This window comes from Megascapheus bottae, chromosome 16 (genome assembly GCF_031878675.1).
Source record: "Megascapheus bottae isolate mThoBot1 chromosome 16, mThoBot2.hap1, whole genome shotgun sequence".
NCBI classification, from domain to species: domain Eukaryota; kingdom Metazoa; phylum Chordata; class Mammalia; order Rodentia; family Geomyidae; genus Megascapheus; species Megascapheus bottae.
Genome location: NC_143524.1, coordinates 41,889,651 through 41,902,404, shown reverse-complemented (window position 1 = coordinate 41,902,404; position 12,754 = coordinate 41,889,651). Strand labels below are relative to the sequence as shown.

Below are 12,754 nucleotides of genomic sequence, written 5' to 3'. Positions count from 1 at the left end.
AAAAAAACAAATGATTATCATTCTTCATCACATGTAGAAATATAGAAAAAAGGAATATTCATTTTACTTCTTCCTTCTTACATAAAGTATCGGACATTATACAGTAAAATGACTTTCCCTAATCCTGTCACATTAAACCATTCCAATTTTTCAGTGTAGAAAAGGAAGAAATAACTTAGACAGACTTCAAAAATTTGGCACACATGCTAATAAAAACAATTTAAATGGAACGAAAAACTCTACATTTTTCTTTAAACAACTATAGAGGGCACAATTAACACTTTGGACACTTTATGATTTCACTATGGGATGCACAATTTCACCCCTCGGACTCTGACTACTGCTAATAGCAATGACAATGCCTGCAGTAACAAGATGATAGAAAATAAGAGAATAATAGAAACAGATTTTCACCTATCCACTTCTAGAAAACTTCATGCAAAGGGCTTAGAGGTATGGTCCAATTGGTAAAATGCTTGCCTTGAAAATGCAAGGACATGAATTCTAACATCAGCATCACCAAAACCAAAAGAAATGGAGGTTACAGGATAAATAGCAAATAAGAAATTTATCTTCACACAAGTGAGCACAAAGAAGATACTTGAAAAATAAGCATCATACTACAAACATAAATTTACCTCTAAAAGTAGATAAGGAACTGGATGGAGAAATATGCAATGATATAAAAACAAAATGGCAAGAGTTAGTGTAACTTTTCAACAATTCCCTTGAATGTTGATATGTCTTTATTTTATTCATTTATTAATTTTACTTTATTTTATTTTTATTTATTTATATTCCCTTAATGACAAATCTATATGAAAAAGGTCAAGGTCTTGAGATAGGAGAGATAAACATAAGACAGACATAAGAGTGATAGAAATATTTCCGCTTTATTTTGTTGGTAAGTACATGACGACTATCAGTACTTTTTGTATGCATGCCAGTCTTGGGACTTGAACTGAGGGTAAGGATATTATCCCTAAGTTTGATTGCTGGCTTTTTTTTCAAAGCTAATGCTCTACCAGTTGCCTTGTAATAAAATTGGTGATAAGAGTCTTGTAGAGTTTCCTACCTGGGCTAGATTCAAACAGCATTCCTCAGATCTCATCTTCCTAAAGTTACAGGTAGGAGGCACCAGCACCCAGCAACTGTCAGTAGTTTTATAAATATGTATACAACTATACACACAGATTGAATAGGAAAAAGTGGCTATCGAGACTAATAAATCATAAAATGTTGATATATTTTATGCATGTATTTTATATACCACATTTTGCATCATTTAGACACATAAATCACAATCAAAAGGTATATTCTTTATATTTACATTAGTGGTTTTTGTTTCACATCTATAAATAGCTTTTTAATTTTTATTAAGATTTTTATTGGCATATATCAGTTGAACAAAGGAGAAGTTCATTATGATATTTCTATACTTGCATGGTGATTTGCATCCATCAAACCATATAAATGCTTTAATAGGCCTTAATTACTTAGAATCTTTATAAAAGGAAAACAAAAAGGGAGCAGAAAAACAGTTCTATGTGATTTCAATTTAGTTGAAAGAAATAATGTATCCAAATCCCAATAGTACCTATCTCCTAAATAATTTACATATGATTTTTGCTGTTAGAATTATACAGATTATTTTATAAAGTAGAAAATAATACTACCTGAAAATTTTAATAAAGATATTAAATTAGAAATCCAGTTTAGATACTTTATTCACAGTAAATCAAAGTAGTTTATTTTTAGTTGCATCTAAGGGTGTACAAAGTTTAGACAAAATTCCTACCAAAGTTAACATTTTTCGAGTGATTTAAATGTTCTTTTAGTGGCAGTAAAAGTAGATAAATAAAGACCCCGTGAGGAAATCGAATTGCTTGTGCTTTAAGAGCTGCTAGTTGCTTTTATTTCAAGTTTCATAATTGTTCATATGGAAGAATTGAATTGAAATTAAGTAAATACACCGTCTTGCAACAGGATTCTTTCTTTGTTGTTGTTGTTCTTGGTGTTATTTTATTGAACTTCGAAGTTCACCTAAGATATTGACTTTATTCAACGAGGACAAGGATGAAATGAGGATTAGTGAGCATAGATAAATGGCTACTTAGAGTAAAAAAGAAATAGGAAGAAAAATAATGGATGACCTTATGTATGGTCATTGAAATGGCCTTTATTTTCAAAAGCTTAATAGAACTAGTAGAGGTTTACAATGGTTCAATAGCTAATTCAGTCAAATAAACTCCAGATACTTATTAAAAAAGATGTCTTTCTTTCTGGTGTTTGTTTTTAATGTGCTATGTGAAGTTGTTTTCTTTCATTTTTATTTCCTTAAGGTTTATCCCCTGTTGTCACTGTGTTTGATTTTGGTACCCTGTGTCTTATATATATTTTTCCCTAATTTGGGGAAGGGGGGGTATACAAACTGGTGAGACAAAGGACAAAGGATGAACCAGTGCAATAGTGATACTCACAAGCCAATATGTTGGAAATGAATTATACAGGGTGGGTGGGAGGAGGGACGGTGGGAGAAAAATAATGGAACGGTTAAAAATGTTGGACAAGAAATGTAGTCACTACCTTATGTATGTAATTGTAACCCCTCTGTACATCACCTTGACATTAAAATTAAATTTCAAAAACAAAATAAATTTTAAAAAGCAAAAAATATTATCATTTCAATAAAGGAAAAAACTGTCTATGAATTCCACTATTCAATCAAATTCATACATGAATGCAACTTCAATAAAATATATGTTCTAATTTATAAGCATTGATCACCAATCTCCCAAATGTGTAAAATATTGACACCTTTGCTGTGGAGGATAGAGGGAAGGCGATTTTAAAACCGTTCCTAAACTAAAACAGCAAATGTAGTTGCTGGCAGCCTGTCACCCTTTTAAACGCCATTCCTTCCCTTTAAATCCCTTCAATCTGTGCAGCAGAGGTCAGGTTCCTTTTACATAGAAAAACCTCTGGATTCGCACTCTTGTCTGCAGGGTCTTGATCCTGTAAATAAGGGGCTTCATCAAGGGTGGGAAGAGAATGGAGACGTTGTCCATGAGGACATGAACCAGTGGAGAGAGGTGCTTCCCAAAGCCATGCACCATCGTCAGGCCGACGATCGGGATGTAGAACACAGAAACAGCACTGATGTGAGATACGCACGTCTGGGAGGACTTGATCCTCCCCTCCCGAGAAGCAATGGCCCCAGCCGTGTGCAGCATCTTCGTATAGGACAACAGGATGAGCACCGCATCTAAGGCAGCTTGCTGAGGACCAGAGTCAGACCGCAGAGGCTGTTGAAGCGGATGTCTGAGCAGGCCATGCAAATAACGTCTTGGTGCATGCAGAAATCCAGGCCTGCCTCCTTCACCCGGCCCCACAGCACTCCCAGCACCGTGGGCAGTGTGGGCAGGCCCACGCACAGGTCGGTGACTGACAGCATGGCCAGAACATGGGCTGGTGCAGGCTTGGCTGTGAGTGGGCCTCGTGCAGCACCTGACAGTTTCCCAAGAACACCAGGACATAGATGACCACAAAAGGGGTGGAGATCCAGGGGTAGTCAACTTCTAGGCCAGGAAAACCTGTGAGAACAAATCCAAAACTGGAGTCTGAGATAGAAAGAAATAGACCTTCAGGAAAAGTTCTAGAATATGTCCAAGTAGTTCATGTAAAACATAGAGATTTCTGATTCCTTAGTTTCTAGGAATGTGCATCCACGTTGGAAAAGACATGATCTATCATAGAAATTCTTCAAGCAGATTAAGGGTGGATTCTTGATTCTTTGGGACACCCATGTCTAACCACGAGCCTTGTAGTGCCACTGGTGAAGAGTAAGGAGGAGTTGTATACAGAAGCAGTAGTCCTGTAGTCACAGGGGACTTAGATTGCCAGAGGGTTACTTAACCCTACAGGGAGATAATGAATGAGCACAGGTAATCCCTGGTGCCATGGCTGGCAGCATTCTTAGAAGAATGTGAAACACGGGGTTTCTTTTTCTTTTGGAGGCCACACCTATGCCTTTCACTTTGCCCATTGCAAATTCTTAAGGAAATGTGTTGGTTGAAGACCATCGCTTTGCATGACGTAAGCACTAGCCATGGCAAACTGAATAATCCAAGTAAAAATCTGAAAATCAGATAGGCTAAAAATTCTACGTTCATTAGCTCTACTCTAAACTTTTTGCATTTACATTTTTTTCTCCTCTACTTTTCATGGACTTCTCGATTTATACGATTTTTTTCTTTTCTAAATTTTGACCATGTTATTCCTTCTTTTTTGATATTTTTTATTGTAATCAATAAAAGGGTGACATGATATTTGCCAGAGAGATGGTGCATTAATTCACATACATTGATAGCCTTTCACATGTCTTGGTCCCCATTACCATCCCCCCACACCCCCCATCTTGTTTTCCCCCCTTCCCTATCCAATTTCAAATAACCAAATACAAATATATCCGATATATCAGGTAACAAAGTGAGATACTGTAACAATATGAGATAACCAAGGGACATCAAAAGAGATGAGAGATAACAGAGTACATTAAACACAACAATCATTCATTATATGGCTTTTGTTTCTATATCCTAGAGGCCCTTTCAATTAGCATCATACTATATGGCCTTATGTATCAAGGTTTTGCTCTATTGCAAATCTCTGCTAGGAGAGCCCAAGGTTTCTACTGATTATGACAAATGAGGGAAACCATTAAGCCTATGTTCCTTTGAGTCTGGCTTACTTCACTTCATATGATTTTTTTCTAAGTCTTTCCATTTCCTAACAAATGGGGCGATGTCCTTCTATCTGACAACAGCATAGAATTCCATTGTGTAAAAATACCACATCTTGTTGATCCACTCATCACCTGAGGGACATCTGGGTTGGTTCCATATCTTTACTATGGTAAATAGTGCTGCAGTGGACATTGTTGTCCTAGTGGATTTAGTATGCCCTAGATTCTGGATGGTTGGGTAAATGCCAAGTAGTGGAATTTCTGGGTCACAGGGGACCTCTATGTTTAGTCTTTTGAGGCACTGCCATACTGCTTTCCATAGTGGTTGAATGAGTTTGCACTCCCACCAATGGTGTAGTAGTGATCCCTCCTGGCCACATCCCCTCCAGCATCTGTTGTTATTAGTTTTCCTGATCCTGGCCATTCTAAATGGAGTGAGGTGGAATCTTAGCGCTGTTTTGATTTGCATTTCTTTTATGACCAGAGATGTTGAGCATTTCTTCATGTGTCTACAGGCCATTTTTGTTTCTTCTTCAGAGAAGACTCTCTTAAGTCTTTAGAGGAAGTAAAACTATCCCTCTTTGCAGATGACATGATTCTGTATTTAAAGAATCCTATAGACTCTACTCTCAAGTTCCCTAAACTGATTCAAAACTTTGGAAGGGTGGCAGGGTATAAAATTAACCCTCAAAAATCAACTGCCTTCCTCTATGCTAACAGTGAGAGGAATGAGGCAACAATCAATTCCAAACTTTAGACTCTATTACAGAGCTATAATTATCAAAACAGCTTGGTACTGGCACAAGAACAGACCTGAAGACCAATGGAATAGAACTGAGGACCCAGATGTTAAACCACAGAACTATGGCCACCTAATCTTTGACAAGGGAGCCAAAAAAATAGAATGGAAGAAAGACAGCCTCTTTAAGAAGTGGTGCTGGCAGAACTGGTTAAGCACCTCCAGAAAACTAAAGTTGGATCCTTCTTTGTCACCTTGCACTAGAATTAACTCCAAATAGATCAAAGATCTGGAGGTAAAAGCTGACACATTGAAAACTTTACAAGAAGGAATAGGAGATATACTAGGCCTCCTTGTCACAGGTTGAAACTTTCTTAATAAGGACCAAGAATCACAACAAATCAGAGAAAGGCTGGATAACTGGGACTGCATTAAACTGCAGAGCTTCTGTATGGCAAAGGACATAGCTAGTAAATTAATTAGGAAGCCTACAGAGTGGGAGAAGATCTTCACCAACGATAGGACGGACAAAGGCCTCGTATCTAAAATATATCAACAACTCAAAAAAATGAATCACTCCAAAACTAATCTCCAAAGTAACAACCATCCCACTAAAAATGTCATTCCTTCTTATGTAATTCGTATATTACTTCGTACATATGGGTTCCATACAAATAACTTGTATTAACTATTTTGTCTATGAATTTTTTGATATTTCACAGCAGTATGAAAGTGGTTATTTGATCAAAGCATGATATATAAGTCAAGTGATGGTATTTCTTGATAGAACAAACTCACAGTCTAACAAAACGAGTAAGAAGATGCTGATACATTGAGTTGTGGGGAGGAGACCAGGGGACAGGTCAATAAATGAACAGAGGAAGAGAAGAGAATGCATTCATATCCTGTGATATGCTTTTATCTATGCCTTTTAGAAGTGTTAGAAAAATTCTGTTTTCAAACTATAAATCGAGCTCCACAGGGGATTAGTAAATGATTTGTATAGTTGGATAATTAAAAACCCCTAGGATAAAATGATTTGAATTCTTTTTTTTTTTTGCCAGTCCTGGGCTTAAACTCAGGGCCTGAGCACTGTCCTTGGATTTTTCTCAAGGCTAGAGCTCTACCACTTGAGCCTCAGCAGCACTTCTGGCTTTTTCTAAGTATGTGGTACCAAGGAATTGAACCCGGGTCTTCGTGCATGCTAGACAAGCACTCTACCACTAGGCCAAACTCCCAGCCCCTGATTTGAATTCTTGATTGACCATATTCGTTACAAATATAAAGAAAATTGTTAAATTTATGAGCACTTAGAAATCACCCTTAAGAATAGCAGGACTGAGTAATGAGTGTCAATAAATTTAAGTAAAGTGGAAAATAATTTTGAAAAAGAATTATAGTATCACAGATTAAGGCATTTAAAAAAAGAATTCAGTCAAAATATCAGAAATGAATGCAATGAATTTTCTGCAACATAGTTAAGAGAAAACCACAGGTAAATACGACTAAAAGATTAGATTGTCTCAGGAGCGAGGGAAGGAAATAAATGTCCTTTCTTGTCAAAACTGTTCCAGCCTTCAGGGATGAAGTAATCGTTTCCTTCTTCATTTACTTATATTCCTAAGAGAGCTGGCTCCATATGTTACAGATACTTTCCAATATGCATCTTTTCACTATATTGTAAACAACTTGTTTGATGTATTTTCTGTGTGTACTCTTCTAAACTATAACACCCAAAACGTGGATGATCAGTACATGCTTACCGTTGATGTTAACATAAACTTGTTGTAAATTTTGTGACATTTTCAGTGACATTTCCACATCCATTCTAGTTTTAAATAACTGACCCCAAGGAAGTCTAAAGTAAAATAGAGAGCCCCACAGAATTGAGAATTAAGAATAGTTGATCCTGTAATACCATTACTGGGTTTACAGTTAACAGAAGAAGAAGTGCAAATCTAGATATGCAAACTGGGTCTTGAGTGTGGCTTAATGGTAGAATGCTTGACTAACATGCACGAAGACCTTGGTTCAATTCCTCAGTACCACATAAACAGAAAAAGCTAGAAGTGGTATTGTGGCTCAAGTAGGAGAGCATACCCTTGAGAAAGTCCAAGGACAGTTTCCAGGCCCTGAGTTCAAGCCTCAGGACTGGCAAAAGAAAAAAGAGATATGTTTTTATTTTAATATTATTCACAATAGTAAAGCTATAAAAACAACATGAGTGTCCATTCACATATTAATAAATAAAAGAAAAAATAAGTCATTAAAAACTAATATAGGAATAATGGTATAAAAATAATTTTATTCTTATTTTTAGTTTTTTTTTTTGCCAGTCCTTGGCTTGAGCTCAGGGTCTGAGCACTGCCCTTGGACTTTCTCAAGGATCGAACTCTACCACCTGAGCCTCAGCACCACTTTGGGGTTTTTCTATATATGTGGTACCAAGGAATCGAACCCGGATCTTTGTGCATGCTAGGTAAGCACTTTAACCACTAGGCCAAATTCCCGGCCAAGGTACTATGTTATCTCTCATCTCTTTTGCTGTCCCTTGGTTATCTCATATTGTTACAGTATCTCACTTTGTTACCTGATATATGGGATATATTTGTATTTGGTTATTTGAAATTGGATAGGGAAGGGGGGAAAACAAGATGGGGGGGTAGGGGGGAGGGAAATGGGGACCAAGACATGTGAAAGGGTATCAATGTATGGGAATTAATGCACCATCTATCTGGCAAATATCATGTAACCCTTCTATTAATTACAATAAAAAATATATGAAAAAATAATTTTATTCCATTACCAAAGAGTAGAAAATCTTGCTACTAATTTAAGTATGAAAAAAGGTCTATTGAAATCTCTTGGATACATTTGGGAATGTATCTTAGTTATTTCTAAAGTATTGAAGAAAGAAGGCCTTTGCCACCTGGAGCCACAGCACTAGTCTCAGCCTGTATCCATGCTGCTTCAGGGATTGGTGCAGAGCTCGTTGCTTCTATTGTCTATGGCTGAGAGCCAAAGCTGCCTTAAAAAAAACTCTGTTTCTCTCTGCTGAGCTCACTCATAGCTCATCCTGATTGGTCCCAAACTGTCCATGATCTATGATAAAGTCTGCTGCCTACAGAGGCCATGATTAGAGAGTAGATGAGTACAGCCTTGGAAAATGCCAAGAGACACTTCCTGCAAAGCTTAAGAGAGAGCAGCAGAGATTAGGACATAAGAAACTTATAAGTGCTCTTCCCTCTTCTCAGCACTGACTGATGACAAATCTTGGTTATGCATGCCATGGACATTCCTTTGACCAAACAGAATTCAGATTCCAATAGAATCCAAAGAATTACTAAATGAAAATGGATCACAGGTTTTCACAAGTAATTCTACTATAGGATGTATAGCAACTCTTTCTCCCTCCCCCCATCTCTGTGTGTGTGTGTATATATATATATATATACATATATATACATATATATGTGTGTGTGTGTGTGTTTGTGTGTAGATAATCTCTCTATATAGATCTCTTTCTCTCTCTACATAAAGACCTAGAGAGAGACAGAGACAGAAAACTTTGCCATATATATATACAACTACACATAGAATAATATAATATAATTAAATGGTATCACTACACCATGTATTATGTGTATAATGTAACATGATATATTAACAATTAATTACAATATATAATATTATTTATTGTATATTTACTCTGTTTTTATTATTTATTTAATATATTATATGATAGGCAACATTAATATTTTGTATAATGTGCAATTTTATACTATATAAACATATATATTAACATGTAATATATTATAATATACACTATATAATTATAAAACACATATAAAATATATAACTATTCAATATATTATAATATATAACATGATTTTTATATAATCTATCTTATATATTATACATAATACATAATTATAGATATATAACATACAATAATTATACCTTATTCTTCCTAGTAGCTTAGCATAATATCATTAAAAAATAAATTAACAAATAAATAAATCTCATTTTCTTGACCCATTCATTACTTACATGGTGTAGAGAAAATCCATAACTGTTTTTAGGATACACAGTTTCTTTGTGTTTTTATTTTTTAACAATAATATGTGTGTGTGTGTATGTGTGTGTGTGTGTGTGTCTGTGTGTGTGTGTGTGTGTTGGGTATGTGTTCCAGTCCTAGGGCTTGAAATCAAAACTTGGGTGTTGACCCTGAGCATTTTTTTCAACTGTATTTTTAGTTGAGGTGAAGAATAGACAGGTTATGGTTACATTCTTCAGGGAGTGGGTACTTTACTTCTTGAATATTGATACCTCTTCCCATGTTTTCCTTCAGTTTTCCTCTCCCCAACTCCTCCCAGTCGTCTTGATTTTCCTCTTTCTTTCCCTATTTCAAATAAACAAACAAATATATATATAAAAGAGAGAGAGAGAGAGAGAGAGAGAGAGAATTTCACACAGTAGGTTAATTTACTTAATGTAATCATTGCAGAGAATGTCCCAAATATCCAAAAGACAGGCCCATCCAGATAGCAGAAGTTTATAGAACCCCAAACAGACCTGACCAGAACAGGACATCCCACCCACACATTATAATCCATGCATGATCCACAGAGACCAAGATCAGGGAGAAGAGAACAATCATGTATAAAGGAAAACCAATCAAAATAACCACAGATTTCTCAACACAGACCATGCAAACAAGAGCCTGGAATGATATATGTCATGCCCTAAAAACAAATAACTACCAATGAAGAATACTGTACCCAGATAAGCTCTCATTCATAGCTAAGGGAAAAAAAACAAAAAACTTCTACATCAAGGAAATATTGAAACAATATGTTTCCACCAAAAAAGCACTACAAAAAATTCTCAAAGGTGTTCTACACACTGGAAACCAACACGAATGTGATATTGACAGAGAGATGGCACCTAAACAAAATGCCAGGTAATTATACCAAGAATTGACCATGAGCTTTTGTATTCAGGGCTGGTGCTCAAATATTTTAGTGATATCTCTGTGTCTGCCTTTTTGTGGTGATTAATTGGTGGTAACAATTTATAGACTTTTCTGCCCACATTGACTTTCAACTGCAGTCCTCAGATCTCAGCCTCCTCCATAGCTAATATTGCAAGCCTGAGCCACTGGGTGCCTGCTAACAGTAATCTTAACAAAAAATTGTCAGAGAGAAGGAAACTTGGTTTCTCATACACAACAAATATCAGTGTACTTACTTCAATACATTGAAAAATGTTTCTTTTACCTGAAATATTTATAAAATTTACTATCAAGTTACTGAGGTAGATGAATTCCTATTTTATATGCTTGTGGCTACAGTCTACTCATTAGCTTACTCTATAATTCTCTCCTCCTTGTTTTGTATTTTCTGGATGTCAAATTTCAGAGAAACTCATTGTGAAATTGCAACGCTCCCTAAAATTACTTACAGTGTACTCAAGAGTTTTCAACAGAGAGTTAAGGTGAAATTAAGCCCAACTTCAAGTAATACTGATTTGCAGTATGACAGGTGTCAGGTAATGATGTTTTCCTAATTTCCATCTAATATTCTAATACTGCTTCTATTCATCCAACTAACTGATTATCTTCTTGAATCTTAATATTGAGTTAAGCATTAAATAAGTGATGTAAAATTCAAATACATGCCTTTATTGGCTTTCTGCTGATCACTTCCTTTTGACATTAAGTCTTTGAGCTATGTATTTTCAAAGTCTCAAAATTATTTATCTAACATCTATTTAGAGGAGGAGATTACTGCGTGGAGATTTACTTGTTTCAAGTAAAATCACACTGACTTTGATTTTTTGTACCCTGAGTTTTCATAGTTGAGGGGAACATATTTTAATGTTTATAATACTTCTTTTGTGAAAAGTTGGGACTGATGACTTCCACAATTTCATGTATTACCTTAGGCAAAAATTATCTATTTCATTACAAAATTTCCCAGGAAATAACTAGGCTGCTTACTGAAAATGTATATATGTAGATATAAGAGGAGAATCAAAAAGACAAAGAAGTAGATAGGTGGTTAGATAAAGCTTTGTTGGAATCAGATTTGAAAGAACAGAAAATGATTAACAAACGAGTTCTTCTCAGTGGCTTACATAAAATAAGAAGAAAGAGAAACACTCGGTCTCATCAAAATTCCCTTTAATGAAGCTTATATTCAGTTTCAAAATTTTGACGAGATGGAACTCATGTCAGTGTCCCATAGTTTCTCATATCAAATTTTTTTGGTTGATGTCCACTTAAGTTTGAGAAGTATCTCAAGTGGAGAGGCCACAACGGTCATCACACTTCTCAAGTCACCAGACAAATTCTTGCTTTCTGAGAGAACCAAAACACAGCTTCTACACACAAAGGTCTAACCATTTTGGACAAAAAGAAAAATCAGTGACTGAGCAGCCAACCAACTAACTCTATCCAAAGACTGAACAGTTCTACTGATGAAGCTCAAACTGTCCTCGGTTTAGAAAAGAATTTATATATTACTGGATGAGTGTTCTTCGTATTTACTTATGGGTTTTTGGTACTTTTTGTAGATGGTAAACATGGAATTATAACCCTGAGAACAGATATAAAACAGAGAGAGTTTAAGAAGAGCTTAAATAAATTAATGGCTCTGATAACTAAACTATATTAGTTCTTAAAATTAGGGAGCTAGAAGGCATCCTGTGAATCTTTTAGGTCAGCAAAGACAATTATCCTGGATCAATCTGTGTACTAGATACTTAACAGGGGGTCAAAGAAGAAAAACATTAGCTCTTTGACTTTGTGGTGGGACAGAGTTCTCTAAACCACCAGATGAGGGGCAGGTACTTAGCCTATCTCCCCTCCCCACAGCACAAGTTGTAAAGTTCACCAATATAGTGTCTTGTGAGTACCACTGTTGTATAGGCTCACATTTTGTCCTTTGTCTCAATATTTTGTATTTCTTCTTCCCTTCTCCAAATCAGATAAGCATATATACATAACACAGGGTGCCAAAATCAAAAACAGTGACAAAAGAGGATAAACCCAAGAGAAATAAATGAAAGAAAAAAAGAATAACTTGACATAGTGCATTGAAAAAAAAACCAGTTGTTTCCATATGCTGAAATTCATTTCAATTAGCATCATGGTATATGGTAATATGTACATTGATATTAAGCTATTGTGATCCTCTGCTAGAAGTATCCTAGACATACAGTAATTATGACAAATAAGGGAAACCATGTAACTAGCATGAGTTTCTTTG

At 35.7% G+C, this 12,754-nt stretch overlaps 1 pseudogene; it reads right to left on the bottom strand.

Moving 5' to 3' along the window:
- Positions 1 to 2,954: 2,954 nt before the first annotated feature.
- On the bottom strand, positions 2,955 to 9,553 carry LOC150053369 (olfactory receptor 51V1-like; annotated as a pseudogene).
- Positions 9,554 to 12,754: the final 3,201 nt, after the last annotated feature.